Genomic DNA, 16,143 nt, shown 5'->3' on the forward strand with positions numbered 1-16,143 from the left:
TAATGAAATAATAAGAAAGATAACCTGTGATTTTTCAGACTATTCCTTTAAATGCAAATTCAAATGGTCAATGTAGTCCCCAAAACTACGCTCTAAATAAGCAAATTTCCTACATCAATGCACAGAATTGTAGGAAATGCACTTTCCCACATACCATGGTTACACCCTTGCATTTACTGTCTATTTTTCAGTGTTTTATTGCAACTGACAATTAAAACTAAACCAAAGAAAGATAGTCTGTGTTTTAGTGTCATGCAAAACTATAATTTCAAAGTGTCTGTTTTTTTGTTTCCCCCCTTCTTCATACATAAAGCTTTTGTAAAATGTATCGGTATTGGTATCGGCAATACCACCTTTGGTTTGCACATCACTACTTTCTAACAACAAAATGCACTTGTGTCAAACTGGGTTGTGCACTTTGCAGCCAAACCGTCTTTTCACACACTGCAAAAACTCAAATATCTTACCAAGAATATTTGTCTTATTTCTAGTCAAAATGTCATTTTTAGTCAAAACAAATCACATTATACTTAAAATAAGACTCATCACATTAAAAAGTAGTTTGTTATTATTAGACACTTTTTAACTTCTTTCAGGCATATTTTCACTTGAAATAAGTGGAAAAATCTGAAAGTGGCACAAGCACACAAAAAAACGTGCTTTCACTGGCAGATTTTTCTACTTATTTCAAGTGAAAATTTGTTTGAAACAAGTGAAATTATCTAAAAACAAGTTAATTTTTAGGTGATGAGTCTTATTTTAAGTGGAAAGAGATCAGTTTTGACTAGAAATAAGACATTTTGACAAGAAATAAAACAAATATTCTTGGAAAGATTTTGAGTTTTTGCAGTGCATGTGTGCAGCAGCATTTCTGCAACAGAAACAATAGTAGATATAGTAGAGTAGAGTATATCCTGTATCTGTGCAGCAGCCATGTGTCTGCTGCTGAGCCATCTACTGTGGGAGTCGCCGCCACCGCCACTTGGGATGTAAACAAAATCCATGTGAGGGAAGAAGGCTGTGTGGAGTGTGTAAAGGCGGTGTGTGTGTTGATGTGTGGATGTGTGTGAAAGAGAAGAGGACCGAAAAAAAAAAGCTTCAAAGCTGGTCTACAGCTGAGAAGGGAAGGGAAGGGGAAGGTGGGGGTTAAAAGGGGTTGAGATTTTCCTTTGCCTCTCAAGAATGCAGAGCAAGAGCAATAACACATTCCCTATGTGGAGCACAGTGAGCAACATAAGACGGACAGCATGTAAACACACACACACACACACACACACACTGGGACAGAGAGTCTGGTGTGTCTTGCTCTGTCCTGCCTGCACATATCAAGCAGCCATCTGGTGAACTGGGCGATCCAAGACGTGACTGAGTCAGTCAGACTGTTGTCCAGCCCTGCAGCCTTTTATTTTTATTCTCCTCACAACCGCTTCGTCGTCTCGACAAGTGGAAGAAGTGAAGCTGCTGTGGGGATGGAGGGAAGCTCTGAAAGAGAATGACAAATGCTCGTTCACCTCCTCCTCCTCCTCCTGACTGTATTGACTTGAGTGGCGGTTAAAGGAGGTGAGAGATGTCGGAACTAGAGAGGCTTCACTAATCACACACACATAGTGCCCCAATTACATCAAATCATCCGCGTGCGTGTCGCCTCGCCTCTGCATCGCCAAAATATTCCTCTGTGATCCCGAGGCGAGAGCTGTCACAGCCGGTGGGGAAAAGACAGTCTATAAACTTTGGTATTGATCTCCTTGTTAAGGGCTTGTTGAGGCCTGAGGTGCCTGGAGCCTCATCCATTAAAACGCAACTTAAAAAGAAATAGACTGTGAAATAAAAAGCACTAGTCTGGATTTATCCTTGATTGTGTATTATAGGCTAAGCTGCTGCAGACGTTTCAGAGCAGAGCAAAAGCTGTGGAAACGATATCAGCGGGATCATGCTGTGTGTAGCTAATGATTTAAGTTTCCAGATTTGAAACACAATAGAAAAATCAATGTTACTGGATGTTTTTAGGTTTAAACATCCCAAAAGGACGCAGGTGAGGTTGGAGAGGAGAAGTTTGTGCAGACAGGGGTCTATTTTCTGTGTAAAGAGAAAACTTTACGGACAATAAGCTGCTGTTGTAGTTTTATTAGCTACTTCTGTGCCCCCTCAAGTAACTTTGCCCTCTCTCTTTCTTGTATTAACTTGATTTATCGGGTTAATTTAGAAAGTGCTGGGAATCATCGCATTGAGTTCAGAGAAACTAGGCCGCATAAATAACATTAACCTCGAGAGCAGAGCTGTGATCTCATCTAAAAACAACAGTGTTAGCATTCACTGCTAAACCTTGCATATTTACCTACTAAACATTTCACATTAAAATACATTAATTTGTTTTCTTTTGACTAAATCAGTGGTATTGATTCTGTCAGTCCCTTAAAGGGATAGTTCAGCATTTTGGCAAATTGGCTCATTGCCATAATAGCTCATAGCAGTAGGTTCGTTACCTTTAATTGTCGGTGGAAGCTTTTTTTAGAACGGCGGAGCAGAGCTGCGAGCTGCTCAGAGCTACGCTACGGAGGCTACTGGGATTTCTTGGTTTCCCTCAAATTGTCATTTTTATACTCAAGTTTTGTATAGATGTGTGTGACATTAATACAGCTTTGAATGTGCTGGTAAAGTTATGAAACTGACTTGGAGACAATTAACTCAACACAACACAAAGCAGAAGAAAACAGCTATGTATAGTTTAGGCTACTTGTCAGTTAAAACTTTGATTATTAGACTAATTATACACAAGAGATGTAATGTTCACACTAGCTGTGTTTTAGTGTTGTAGTGGGTTTTACCCTAAACACATAGCTACTTCCAGTCTTTGTGTTAAGCTTACTAGGTGGTAGATGTTGAAAAAAACAAACAGGCAGGCTGGTTCAGTAATCAGGAGCCGTAATGTCGTGTAGCAGTTTAAATCATCTGGCAGTTCCTGCTGTTGGCTGTCAGTTTAAGGACTGAGATGATGAATTGGGTTACAATCAGTTTTGGAAACTGTCCAAGTAAGAAGAGGAGTTTTTTTTTTTTTTAGGTTTAACGCTTCAGTCCAGGTTTCAATGCCATTGTGCATTTTGGTTGAGCTTTGAAAACATTTTTAAACCAAGGTCTGTGGTCTCTCGTCTGCACCGTACTTCCTCATCAATTCCTCTTCATAGTTGTTGTGAGTGCCTAACATAATACCTGACTGACTGCCGACCTGGAAAGGCCTCGTCGTGACTGGCTGGCTGGCTGATTTACAGGCGTTCTGGGTGGCGAGCTCGTGCTTACAGACTAACCCTGAATCCCTTTACTGGGCTCGCTATGGGTTTTTTTTCTGGGAGGACTGGCGGCGACTCATCTTCCTACAGTTCAGACGGACAAAGGCAGGTCTGTTCCTCTGGGAGCCAGCAGGCAGAGGCTGCCACTTCCCCTGACCGAGAGGGAGAGAGGGAGAGAGAGAGGGGCAGACAGAGGGGAACGGGGTGAAAGTGAGGTAGCTCGATGAAGAAATGGATGTTTTGAGAGGGAAAAGGGAGGAGGACGGAGAAAGATATAGAAGAGAGAGCGGGGGGAAAAAAGACAGAAGGAGCTTTCGAGCAAACAAGCGCTGAGAGGAAATTAGAGAAAGACAGGAAGGGTTATTAAAATAAAATAGCAGAGGAAAAGGAAAGGTAGTGGAGAGAAAAAAGGTCTGCAGGTCAGGCACCGGCTATTAGCTGCACATAGTTCAATATGGTTCTTGTGTAATGACTTACAATCAATCACAATGTTGCTTTAATGCTTTCTATTTGCCCTTTTCACAAGGCGTTTGCCTCACAGGCCGCGTACAGTAAGCAGTCACGACAGGAACCACCCCTCTACTAACGCTATCAACAATCTGCTCGTTTCTTTCCTCTTCTTGAGGTGACGTTTTTACTGCAGCTCAACTGCAAAACAGGACGCCTCTCTCTCCTCCATCTTGACCTCCTTTCATCTTCTCCCCATGCTCCGTCTGTCTGTCTGTCTGTCCATCTCTCCATGCAGCACCTACAACGGCTCCTCCTCACCTCCTCTCGTCCTGCATGGCCTCCAGCCCCATCCGTCTGCCCCAGCAAATAGCCTAGCTGTCGTGTGAAAACCAGTCTGATCCATTTTCCAGATTTCTAGCTTTTGTTGAAAAAAGGAAACTGCTGCTTTCTTCCTTGTCTTACATTTCATTAAATTCCCTTTTGACAGCAGCTTTTGTAGGCGACACAATACCAGATTATTCCCACATAATTTGAAGCGAATAAAGCTAATTTCCACAAAATTAGACCAGCATTGTGAGAGCTGTGAAAGAAGAGGACATTCTCACTAATATAAAAGATACATTGGTAAACACTTGTGGCATTTAAAAGCTACTTTGACCCAAAAATTTAAACATATACTGCACATATTGATATATGACACTTAAACATAGCGTGCAAGTTCTTAACATCCTTTGAAACTTCTGATAGTTAGTAGTTAGCTTAGCTTAGCACAAACACTGGAAGTAAGGGGAAACAGCTAGCATGGCTATGTCCACAGCCTGTTGTTGAGATATAGCTTGTTAATTATGGATTTAACTGCCGCCAGCCTCCATAATTAGCATGCAGACAATAATATCTGTCGTGATAGACTACTTATGATATCTAAGTCTGTCCATTAAAGCCACTAAGTTCATTTTCCAACATGTAAACAGGTCACGTATCCCCGTGCATCACTGCTACTGTATGTGGTTTCTAATGAATGCAAGTCTCTAATGTCATAATTAGGCCTAACCGTAAAGTCTGTCTGTGGTACTCAAGACTGATGCTATACTCCATTTAATGGCATTTTTATCGTCTATGGCATCACTGTAACGGCCCTATGGGGATTTACACTGCGTCTGTGGTACTCAGTGTACTTTTTCCTTTTTTACGATTGGCTTCTTTTAAAACCACTCGAAGCCAATCAGTTATTTTAATCTCACAAAGCAGGATATTACTCTCACATTCTTGCACCAGGCTTCGGTTCGTAGTTTTTTTGTTTTTTTTTGGTGTGTTTCCTTTTTTATTTTCTTCCTTCCTTCGCTCTGATATTTTTATATATCCTTCTCACATGTAGTAAGGATTACTACACCCCGTGTTTGTCGTGAGGGATCATTTCCATCATCTCGTTCCTCTCTTCTTATTATTCCTATTCTTCTTCACGATCACTGTGCCAACAGCTGGAGAGAGAGAAGGGGCCACATCTGGTGTGCAGCTGGCCACCATAGAGAGAAAGACAAGCAGATGGAAGAGGCAGAGAGAGAGAGGTGGTAGGAGAGGAGACGAGGAGATGAGAAAGTGATAAAAAAAAAAATCTATATATGAGGTGTATTAAAGGTTGGCGAGTGGTGCAGAACTAGAAAGGTAGCGAGGAAGGAGAAAGAGGAAGAAAGAGGAATAGAATCAGAGAGAAAGAGAGGAAGAGAGAGAGGGAGGACAGTCATGTGGAGTCAGATGCTCCTGATCAGCTGCACTGCTGTCAGAGCCCCTCGCCATGGCAACCGTGAGTCATAGCACCGGTAAACACAGGCAATGTTTTATAAACCGATGGACTCGCTGGCTGGCACATCCGCCGTGGCATCATCACTCTGAGTTGAGTTTTTTTTTGTTTTTTTTACAAGCACAGGATGATAACACATGTTGTTGTTTTATCTATAAACCACCGGTTCTTCTGCTTCTTTTGTCTCTGTTTTTACAGGTGAGGCTGAGATCACAATAAACATGCCAGGAAGCAAATTGTTTCTGTGCTTTTAGTCTCCAAACAAACTTAGCTACAAGGGCACTATCTAATTTTCTAAAGGCAAAGTGAAGCAAGTGAGAGAGAGAGAGAGAGAGAGAGAGAGAGAGAGAGAGAGATGTGCAGCAATTACAATAGTTTTATTTGGTCAGTGCTCTCTCCTCTGATGTGATTTGATATTTTTAGAGACGGCCATCACTTCCAAATGTTTGTTTTTAATTTTATTTTTGCTTCATCTAGGCTCACTACTACCATAAAACACAGGTTTTAAATGGTCATGGGCTTTAAAGGAATAAAGAAAAACAGAAAATTATGAGATGCCGCAGGAATCGAGGATGGATTAAAATAAAATAAAAAAGTGCTGAGATGAGCACTGCAAAGAAAAGTGGGTTCCAGCGAATCTAAAAATGACTAAGATGTTGCAACACACTTTTAAAAAGCGATAAAACGAGAGCACTAATGTTCTTTCAGAGCTATTTATTACCCAATAATTGCTCAATTGTGTCATTTTATCCTTCCACCAAAGATTTACAGCGCTTCAACACCTACAACAGCTGCTCAAACTCACATGTGCTGAAGTTATCAGATCCCTGGGCACCAAATAGCGGCCATTGGGAACAAATAATAATGCTTTTTAAACTATAATTGCATAACATAACCGATCAGTTTTGATAATTATCCCTTAAATAAAAAGGAAAATCGTCACTCTATCCTAAGTACCTCTAATCAGTCTTTGTCTTTTCTGTGCTGCCGTTTCTTGTTACTTATCTGCAGGATACGCACCACTACCCATATATCTGTGATAAGCTAATATCTCATGAAGATGATATATATCATCATCATCGTCTTCAGGGATTTATCAGTCGAGCTCTACAGAGCAGCACCGACGACGGGTCTAGTGTTTCATTAGGAAGCCGCACTATGTAACGTGAGCACCACCACCACCTCCCCCTGTGTCACTGCTGCTGCCACGGCCTCGTGCAGAGTTTTCCTGCAGACTCATGTCGTCCCTCCACCTTCAGGCCTCATCACGCTCTGTCACACACGGACACACACACACACACACACACACACCGGGGAGCAACAAGTCACACATTTACTTGCATATGTACACACACTTACATATACTATCTGGAAAAGATAAATGAATAAATGTTCTTAATAAAACAGCCTTATCTCTATATGTATGGCAGCCATCGATTCCAGTGTCTATTGAACTCCAACACAAGCACACCTCACTCTACTTAGCTGATCCTCATATTTAATGAGGAAGAAAGATTATAAATAAATAAATAAAAAACACTGCTGCGATTAAAAATTTGGATTATTCCACCAATGGTGATTTCTAAGCTCTTCCCAAGTTTAAAAAGTAGTGTTGTGTTGTTTTAAAATGAATATGAACTTGTTTTCTTTGCATTGTACGAGGTCTGAAAACACCAGATTTTTTTTTGTTATTTTGACCTGTTGCCATTTTCTGCAAATAAATGCTCTAAATGACAATATTTTTATTTCCAATTTGGGAGAAATTTTGTCAGTATAGGTTAACAAAAGTGTTCATTTTACTCAAACACATACATATGAATAGTAAAATCAGAGGAACTGATCATTTTGGGAGTGGTCTCTTAATTGTGTCCAGAGCTGTATGCAAAAGCGTAAATAAAAGATGCAACTGTTGCTTCATCTTCCTCCAGTTAGGAGTCAATTGCAGCTGCCTTCCTATGTGAAGTCAAATCTGCCACCCCCTCCTCCTCCTCCTCTCTCTGTCACACACATGTGGAGCGTGTTTCTTTCTACATGTATCCTCTATCCTCTATCATCATCATCAGAAGAGGAAGAAGAAGAAGACTGCTCTCAGCTGTCCTCCATCCCTCACTCTGTCTCCGGCTGCTTCAGACACATGAGGCCTGTGGAGCCGTACAACACACACCACACAGATGCGCACCATCAACCGTTAAAAAAAAAAAAAATGCCTGAAGTGTCACCCCGCTCTTCTGTCTCACCCCCGCCTCCCTCACTCACTCATTACCTCCCCCCTCTCTCCCTCTCTCCCTCTCTCCACTCTCCACATAGCAGACTGAATGGGCCCCTCTGTGCTCTGGAAGATTTAACTTGGGTTATTGCTAACAATCTCCACTCTCCCCCGGCGTCACTCTGAAATAGTGCAGCCGAGAAGCCGGCGTCATATTAAAGGATTTTTCTTTCTTTTTTTTTCTACACTGTGAAACCAGATGCACACTCACTCACACACATAATCACACCTACACACACTTACACATTCACACTGTACAGGCTGTGAATTAAAACAGAATAAGGGACAGGCAGAGTCACTGTACAGTACATAGGGCTGCTGCTGTTGTTGGTTCTGTAAATAACATGAGATGATAGAAACCGCCAGTGCCACGGTTCCTCTGATGCATGACGGCGCTGACTGACTGACGGACCATCTGGGCTCATTTACCTCCTCGTATAGATCAGATGGAGAATCCAGATGTAATCCTTCATCAGAGATGAGGCAGAGCACCTTGTTCAAGGCAGCTCTAAAAAGAAGTGGATTGGACTTTATCCACTTATTTTTTCCCCCCTCTCTCTTCCTCTTCATTTCCCTACATAAATTTTCCCCCGGCTGGTTGGAGGCTTCATCTCATCTCAACAACTGACAATGCTCATAATCGCCACATGTCTCGTCATATTTAAAGGGATAGTTCACCCAAAATTCAAATTTCACTCATTATCTACTCACCCTCATGTCGACTAAGGGCTGTGAGTCCTCCGTTCCTTCTCTGAGTTACGGGGGGGGGGTCCGCGCAGCAGTATTTGTCCATATAATGGTTGTGAATGGTGCTCACTTTTCTTCATCCAAAAAGACACACCAAAAAACATCCAAATACCTCCATACTGCTCATCTGTAATGTCCCTCTTGTATTGAAGCCCCGACATGAGAAATTGTTCAGAAAAAATTAAATAAGTCTATATTTTAAGCTTGTTTGTAGCAGAAGCTCCCAGTGTCTCAGTTCATTGTGTCAGTGCTGTCCAGATGAACAATTTCTCATGTCGGGGCTTCAATACAAGAGGGACATTACAGACGAGCACTATGGAGGTATTTGGATGTGTTTTGGTGTGTCTTTTTGGACGAAGATAAGTGGTATCCATTCACAACCATTATATGGACAAATACTGTTGCGCGGACCCCCCCCCCCCCCCCCGTAACTCCGAGAAGGCACGGAGGACTCTGAAACTTCTCACAGCTCTTAGTCGACATGAGGGTGAGTAGATAATGAGTGACATTTGGATTTTGGGTGAACTATCCCTTTAATGGACAGGCATTTGGTTAATTCTGTCTTTGTGCCATGAATCTCACGCCAAGCCTGAGCCTCCTCCGTGGGCAGTTAACACTTTCTGTGGAAAAACTGTGCAGCAGCCAGTGCAGCAGCCAGCCCGCACGCAACCGTGTTCACACTGCAGAAGGAGGCATGGGGTTAAAAGCATTCGGTATTGGGCGTTCACAGTAGGTGCTAAGTGTAATTTGGGACAAACCATGTGAAAACAATCGACTAGCAGCAGGCAAAGCAGTTGCTAATAGCTTGTAACAGGATAGAGATCAAATTAAGCCCCGAGGAGAGGGATGTGGTGTGCAGAGGTCTGTGCTTTTTTTTGTTTTTTTTTGACATTTTGGTGGTTTGTTTTTCTGTTTCAGACGCACATCGTCCGTCATCCAGCTGTTGCATCCGAGCTTCAACACTGAAACAAGCTGAAATGGGTCGTCACCGAGAAATGAATCAAGACACCAATGAGACAAAAAAGTACAACCCTGCAAACTCAAAGTGACAGTTATTAGTTGCAATGAGCGCGCCACTCTTGTGTTATCTGCTGCTGGAGAAAGAAAGAAAGAAAGAAAGAAAGAAAGAAAGAAAGAAAGAAAGAAAGAAAGAAAGAAAGAAAGAAAGAAAGAAAGAAAGAAAGAAGGAAAGAAAAAAGCCACTGGAGCAAAGAAATAAACTGCTGATCAGAAGGGAAACACACACACATATACACACACATGTACACAAGCCAGTGAGCATCCCACTACACACATGCATGGTCAAACACAGGGATAAGTCACACAAATCGTTGACTTCACACGAGTGCCCACTGGACAGGCATTTAAGTCCATCGCTCCGATCATTTATCAATCCACAGAAACATAATGCACGCCAATCAGAGCACATCAACTGCTGCACACACACACAAACACACACACTCAGTTGGGCGAAACAGCGGGGCCTCATGTCTTTGCACCGTGAGCATGCCATTAGTGTGTGCACTAATGGAAGTATATGGGGGGGAAAAGGAGTGGTTGCATTTAACTAGCCTGCAGAAATCAGATAACTCCACTCAGCACATATACTGAAAGCACTTAGGCATCAGACAGCAAAGATGGGAGAGTGTGTGTCTGTGTTTGTGTGTCTGTGTGTGAAAGAAGTGAGGAGAGAAACTGAGAGAGAGGTTGACGGCGAGGACGAGAAGACAAACACCTCTTCTGTGTCAGATAGTTGTGTGCAAACTGACAAGAAGATCACATCCCAACGAGGAGACGACGAGTCTCTGCAGTTTCATCCCCCGGCTTCTTGTTCTCCCTTCTTGCTTGGTCCATCTTTCCCTTCCTCTTCCTTTTAACACAATCACTCTCTCATACTCTCTGTCCTTTCTGTTACCTCCTCTCTCTCTCTCTCTCTGCTCTGGATCTACAGTATTTCTTCTCCCTCTCCTCCACTTCCACTCCACTCCACTTCCCTTCACATCTTTCCTCTCCTCGTCGTCATCGTCTTTCTAGCACTTCAAATCTCATTATCTTGTTTTATTTCTCCATGTTAATCCCACCAGCAGAAATAGAATACTGTAATCAATTTGAGGGTTTTAGTTGCAGCGCTCGGTTTCATTCATTCATTCATTCATTCATTAACACCCACGCACACGCACGCACACACATATGCTGGAGCCTGTGTTACAAATTTACTTTACATGCAGGCACAGTAGCACAGTAGCAATTATTAGCCGCTGAAAATACACCTCTCGAAGCAGCAGCGAGGGTGTATTATAGTTCAAAATGTAACTTTTTTTTACACTTGTAATCTTTCTGAATGGAGGCTCGGCAACTGGAGTTTTCAAGAAGCTGTCGGATTAGAAATACTAGCGAGGACAAATCGAGTCTTAAACCAATAATAAATGTGTTGATGTGCGGCCTAATACAGTCTAGTCTGTCCTCCAGAGTGACTGCATGGCTCAGTCTGGAGGAAGTACAGTGTGGCCGCTGCCAGTAGCTGGAAGTGGAGCTACTTGTTTAGAAAGACCCACCCTGACCAGCACAAAGGGGGGGCAACGCCCTCCTCCGCCACCAGCCAGCCCCCAGACAGACAGACAGACAGACAGCACCCTGATTGGCCAGCTGGATGACCTTTGATCCCCCCTTGTTGTATTGTGGTGGTCTCAGCTGGGCCGGCCCTCCCTCCCCCCCCCCCCCCCCCCCCCCCCCCCCCCCCCCTCGTATGTGAGTGTGTGCGTGAACAACAAAAGACAGCCAAGTCCTAATGCAGCAATCAGAGCGGTGGAAGAGGGGAAATAGGGAGCGTATGTGTGTGTGTGTGTGTGCCTGTGTGTGTGTGTGTGTAGCGCCATGTGGATGGGGGTGGTGTAATTATGTTCTAGTTGTGATGACTGAGTTGCAGCAGTGATTAGCTAAATCAAAGCCAATTTATACCCAGCAGCATCCCCTCAGATTGGACGACAAGCAGCACCACCTCCACCTCTCTTCATCATCAGGCTTCAGCTCCACAGTCCACACCCGATCAATCTCTCATTCCTACGATCCACATCCCAAACAACATGGCCTTCCTTAAACCATAACCTATAGCCTCTCTCTGCACATTCAGATCTCATGCCCTATACCCAAACACAAAACAACATTACTTCAATCAAAAAAGTTGCTTCAAACAAAACAAACCTTCACTTCAATCAAAGAAAACCAGTGTTCAAATGCATTTTTTTGAGTCTCATCTATATTTTTGCATTCAAACACTTTTCTTTTTAAAGTATATTTTGTGGCTTTTTGCCTTTTATTCGATAGCACACAGTAGAGATAGACAGGAAAGGGGGAGGCAGAAAGGGGGAATGACATGCAGGAAAGGGCTGCCCGACGCGGGATTCGAACCGGGGCTGCCTGCGGTGAGGACTGTAGCCTCTACATGGGGCGGCCGCTTTACCCACTGCGCCACACACCGCCCCAAACACTTTTTTTCTATGTTATGATTGAAGCAACCTTTTTTGATTGATTTGATTGAATACTAATAAAGACACAAATCTACCTTCATAGATCTCACCCACACATGCACAGCCAGTTAACCCCGTCCTCTCTGGTGTGGCTCCAAAACACAAACATCTCATCCTCTGGCTCAACTTTAACCCCCACAACAGGAGCTGTCATCGCAGGTGGTCTCTATAGGGGCCGAGGCACCCTGAGCCCTGCACCTATACTCTCTTAATACACCCCATGTGACTCCCTCTCTCTCTCTGTCTCTCTGAGGCGATGGGTCAGGGTAGACCACCCCCTAACAGCATGACTGGCTGTCTGAGGAATGCCATGTCATGGAACAGATGGAGCTGCACAGACAATGGAGCTGCTGCATGCATTTACTGCGGTCTATATAGGAAGGCATGTGCCAAGTGTGTATAAGTGTGTGCGTGCGTGTGTGCGTGCGTGCATGCGTGTGTGTGTGTGTGTGTGTGTGTGTGAATGCATTAGGACTCCAGTCTCTCAGTCGTTTGAATGCCATACTTTGACTTTGGGTACTCTCTCATCAATCTCCCCATTGAACAGACAGAGATCACAGTGAGCTGCAGCACTTTTATGTTTTTCTTGCAACAAAGAAATAAACCCCCGATGTGACCACTCTACAAAAAAAAAAAACACTACATGATGCAATGGATGGATGGAGAGAGAGAGAGAGAGAGAGAGAGAGAGAGAGAGAGAGAGAGAGAGAGAGAGAGAGAGAGAGAGAGGCACTTGTTTCAGTCACCACGCTGCTGCCCCGGAGGTAAAGGGAGAAAAAAGAAGAAGCAAAAACCACAACTAAAGCAAAAAACCTCTAAGCTCAACAATTAGCCAACAATCACCGTGACTCTCTACAGATCAATCGATAGCACATTATCTCATTCCCACGCCGATAATGACGTCATAAACTCCGATTATTGGTGTCATTTGTTCATTGAAAGGAGCTGCGTTTCAATTACAAACCTATAAAGTTGCAGGGTTTTCTTTCTCTTCTTTTTTCTCTAATTCAATGGGGCGTGATTGGGATGTTTCAGATCAATACTGAAGCGATAGCCTACAGTTTGACTATTGTTTCCTATTCGTTATGCATTACGGGGTGATGATGATGATGAATCGTTATCATAAAAAGAAAAAAAGAAGGCAGGAGCTTGCACGTTTCATTCATTTCACATTATATGGGCCCACAGGCGATGCTTAAGCGCAGCAAGGCAAACATTAGAATAAAAGCTACAACCTCCAGAAACTCACACACATAGGCTACACACGCACAAACGAGGGATTTAATGTGAGTCTCTATCACTTCTCTTGATTGTATTGTGGTGGATTCATTCAGTCATTCATTCATTGTGAAGGCAGCTATAGCAGCCGGAGCTTCTCCCAAGAAGAACAAACCCCCGGGAAGTGTCAGGGAAAATGTGGCCGGCGGAGTGGACGTGAACTCACCCAAGAGAACGACGGATGGTCGGCTCCGCGCTCCTCCTCCTCCTCGGTGTAGATCCAGGACCCCCGGCGGAAGAATAAAAAGAGCAGGCACGGGGGATAATAATAATAATAATAGCCTAATAACGATAATAAATAATAATATTAATACTAATACGAGGAGCCGACCGGTCAATTTTCACCAAGTCTCCTCCTTCCTTCCTCATCCGCGATGATAAGGCTACACCGAGGCGATGTGGAGCCAACGCGAGTCAGTCAACCTGGTCGGTCCACGCACACACACACGCACACATAGGCTACACATGCACACACACACACACGCACGCACACATATATATTTATAAATATATATAAAGAAGCGATTCAGTCTCACTCGTGCCCCTCAAAAATAAAAAATAAAAAAAGAAAGCAGCGGAGACTCGGGTTTTCCAGGGAGGTCTCGCTGTGAGAATCGGAGTGTGTAGTAATCTCTGCTGATGCTTTGGTTGTTGACTGACTGTGCACTTACTGGGCTGCTTCCCCCGGCTCCACCCGCTAACCCAGCCTTTCCAGTGCGCCCATTGGCACAGACGGCCGGACATGCAAATCCACTCTTCCCATTGATGTTTTCCAGCAAAGAAAAAAGAAGAAAAAAAAGAGAAAAAAAAACGCAAGGCTCCGTCTCGGGCTCCGCTCCACTGCGCCACCGTGTGGTGTCCGACTCACCTGCTGTGACATGTCAGACTCTAAACTCCACCATCACAGATGAAGGAGAGGAGGAAACCTTTTGGGGGCCACGTCAGGTTGTCTACAGAGAGAACAGGATCACCAGTTTCATCACTTTACATAATCTGTTATATCACTTTACATTGATAATTATTAATTGTATACACAGAATGAGGACTTTAAGGTCTTCAATCCAAGCCCTCATGACCTATTTATTTTTTCATTTAGACCAAAACCCCAAAACAAATCCTAAATTTGTATCATATGGATGCTTTATCTATTAGTTATTCTTCTACTTCTCTTTAAAAAAAAATCCTATTATTAAACAAAAAGTCTGTCATTGAATTACTATAAGATTATTCAAGAGTTTAAAGGTAGCTGTCAGCAGCAAAAATACACGTAGTCTACATGCACTGGCCTCTGTGAGTATTGTACTTTATGATGTTGATCAATTATTATTATTGATGCAGCTAGGTTTAAATGATCTATATACTGCAAATGCATCTTAATCATAAACTCATATCTTGTATGCAAATTGCAAAATGTTAATTTGTACATTTGTAAAGTAGATAAGAACTAAGCTAGAGTAGCTACAAGTATATCTTCATCTGAATTATGGATTTAACTTCTGTTCATGCTCTAAGACTAGTAAACCTATTCAACTTTTAAAAAATAAATCTGGAATTAGTCATATTCAGAAAGTGGCACTTTTTCTTTGTGAAGTGCAAACATGTGGAAACTCCATATTCCCAGATGAACTATACAGAGGCTGTGTGACCTCGGTGTGCTCCACCATAGCAACAGCCTTAATGATAAATATAAATAATGATGCCACAGGGGGGTTAGGAGGTAATAATATCAAAATGAATGGTTATAGAAGATTTAACACAATAAATTAACTATAACCAGTGAGAATCCTGAAGAAATCTCCATGAAACCTGAAAGACAGGAGTAAATATTAGTGGTGCAGACAGTTTAACCCATATTATATTATACACAGTGGATGCTGCCAGCTGTAACTTAATGTTCACACAGCGGTCGCCAGTAGACTCAAACTGTAACATCTTTAGCAGTCAACACAGTGATAAAAACCTGCAGGACATCATGTGGTTTTCATTGCAGAAAGACTAAAAATGCAAACACTCAGAATCTGCTGCCATGTCTTTAATTTAACAAATGAATTGATCCTGGTGGGAAACCGTCCCTAAACAGCCCTAATAATGAAAAGCCCCGGCCGGCAGCGGGTCCAGAAAAGAGCCCCGTTCTCCTCCTGCAAACTGAAGCCAGCTGCTTCTTACATGCGGAGAAACGCTCTCCAACTTTCCGTTGCGTAAAACTACAAGAGAAGAATGTGCTTTTTCTTCTCTCGACATGTGCTGCAGTCATTAACTGTGGCCAATTCCCAAAGCTCAGAAAAATAAACTCTTGATTTTGACGTAGTGTATCAGGAGCACTGACACAAACGGCAAGTACTAATGGAGATAGAGTTTTTTTTTAAAAAAGAAAAGAAAAAGGTCTGAATCTCTCTCCATCAGATTTTTATGATGTCAGTGAAAGCCTCGCCTCGCCTCGGCTTCTGTGCTGTGAACAATAACATTTTGTGAGCAGCTTGCAGACAGTCCTTTTGTGCCGTAATGGCTTGATCCGAGACAGAATAAGACAGCTCTGCCTGCCTTGAGACACAAATAGCTCCTCAAAAAATAGATCAATCAATGCCACCATTAGCTCCAGTCCTACATTATTTGAGCCCAAACTATTGCGCCGTGATGCCTGTTGTTGGTCAATACAAGAACAGTGTAGGAACAGAGTGATGTCAAACATGGCCTCCGGTCAATGACATCCCCCCAAAGAGGTACTGAAACTGAAATGGAAAGATCAATAGAGTGGGAGAAATCCTTGACACTTGCCAGTAAAGCTCCCATTTG

Source organism: Trachurus trachurus, assembly GCF_905171665.1.
Source record: "Trachurus trachurus genome assembly, chromosome: 13".
Taxonomy (NCBI): Eukaryota; Metazoa; Chordata; class Actinopteri; order Carangiformes; family Carangidae; genus Trachurus; species Trachurus trachurus.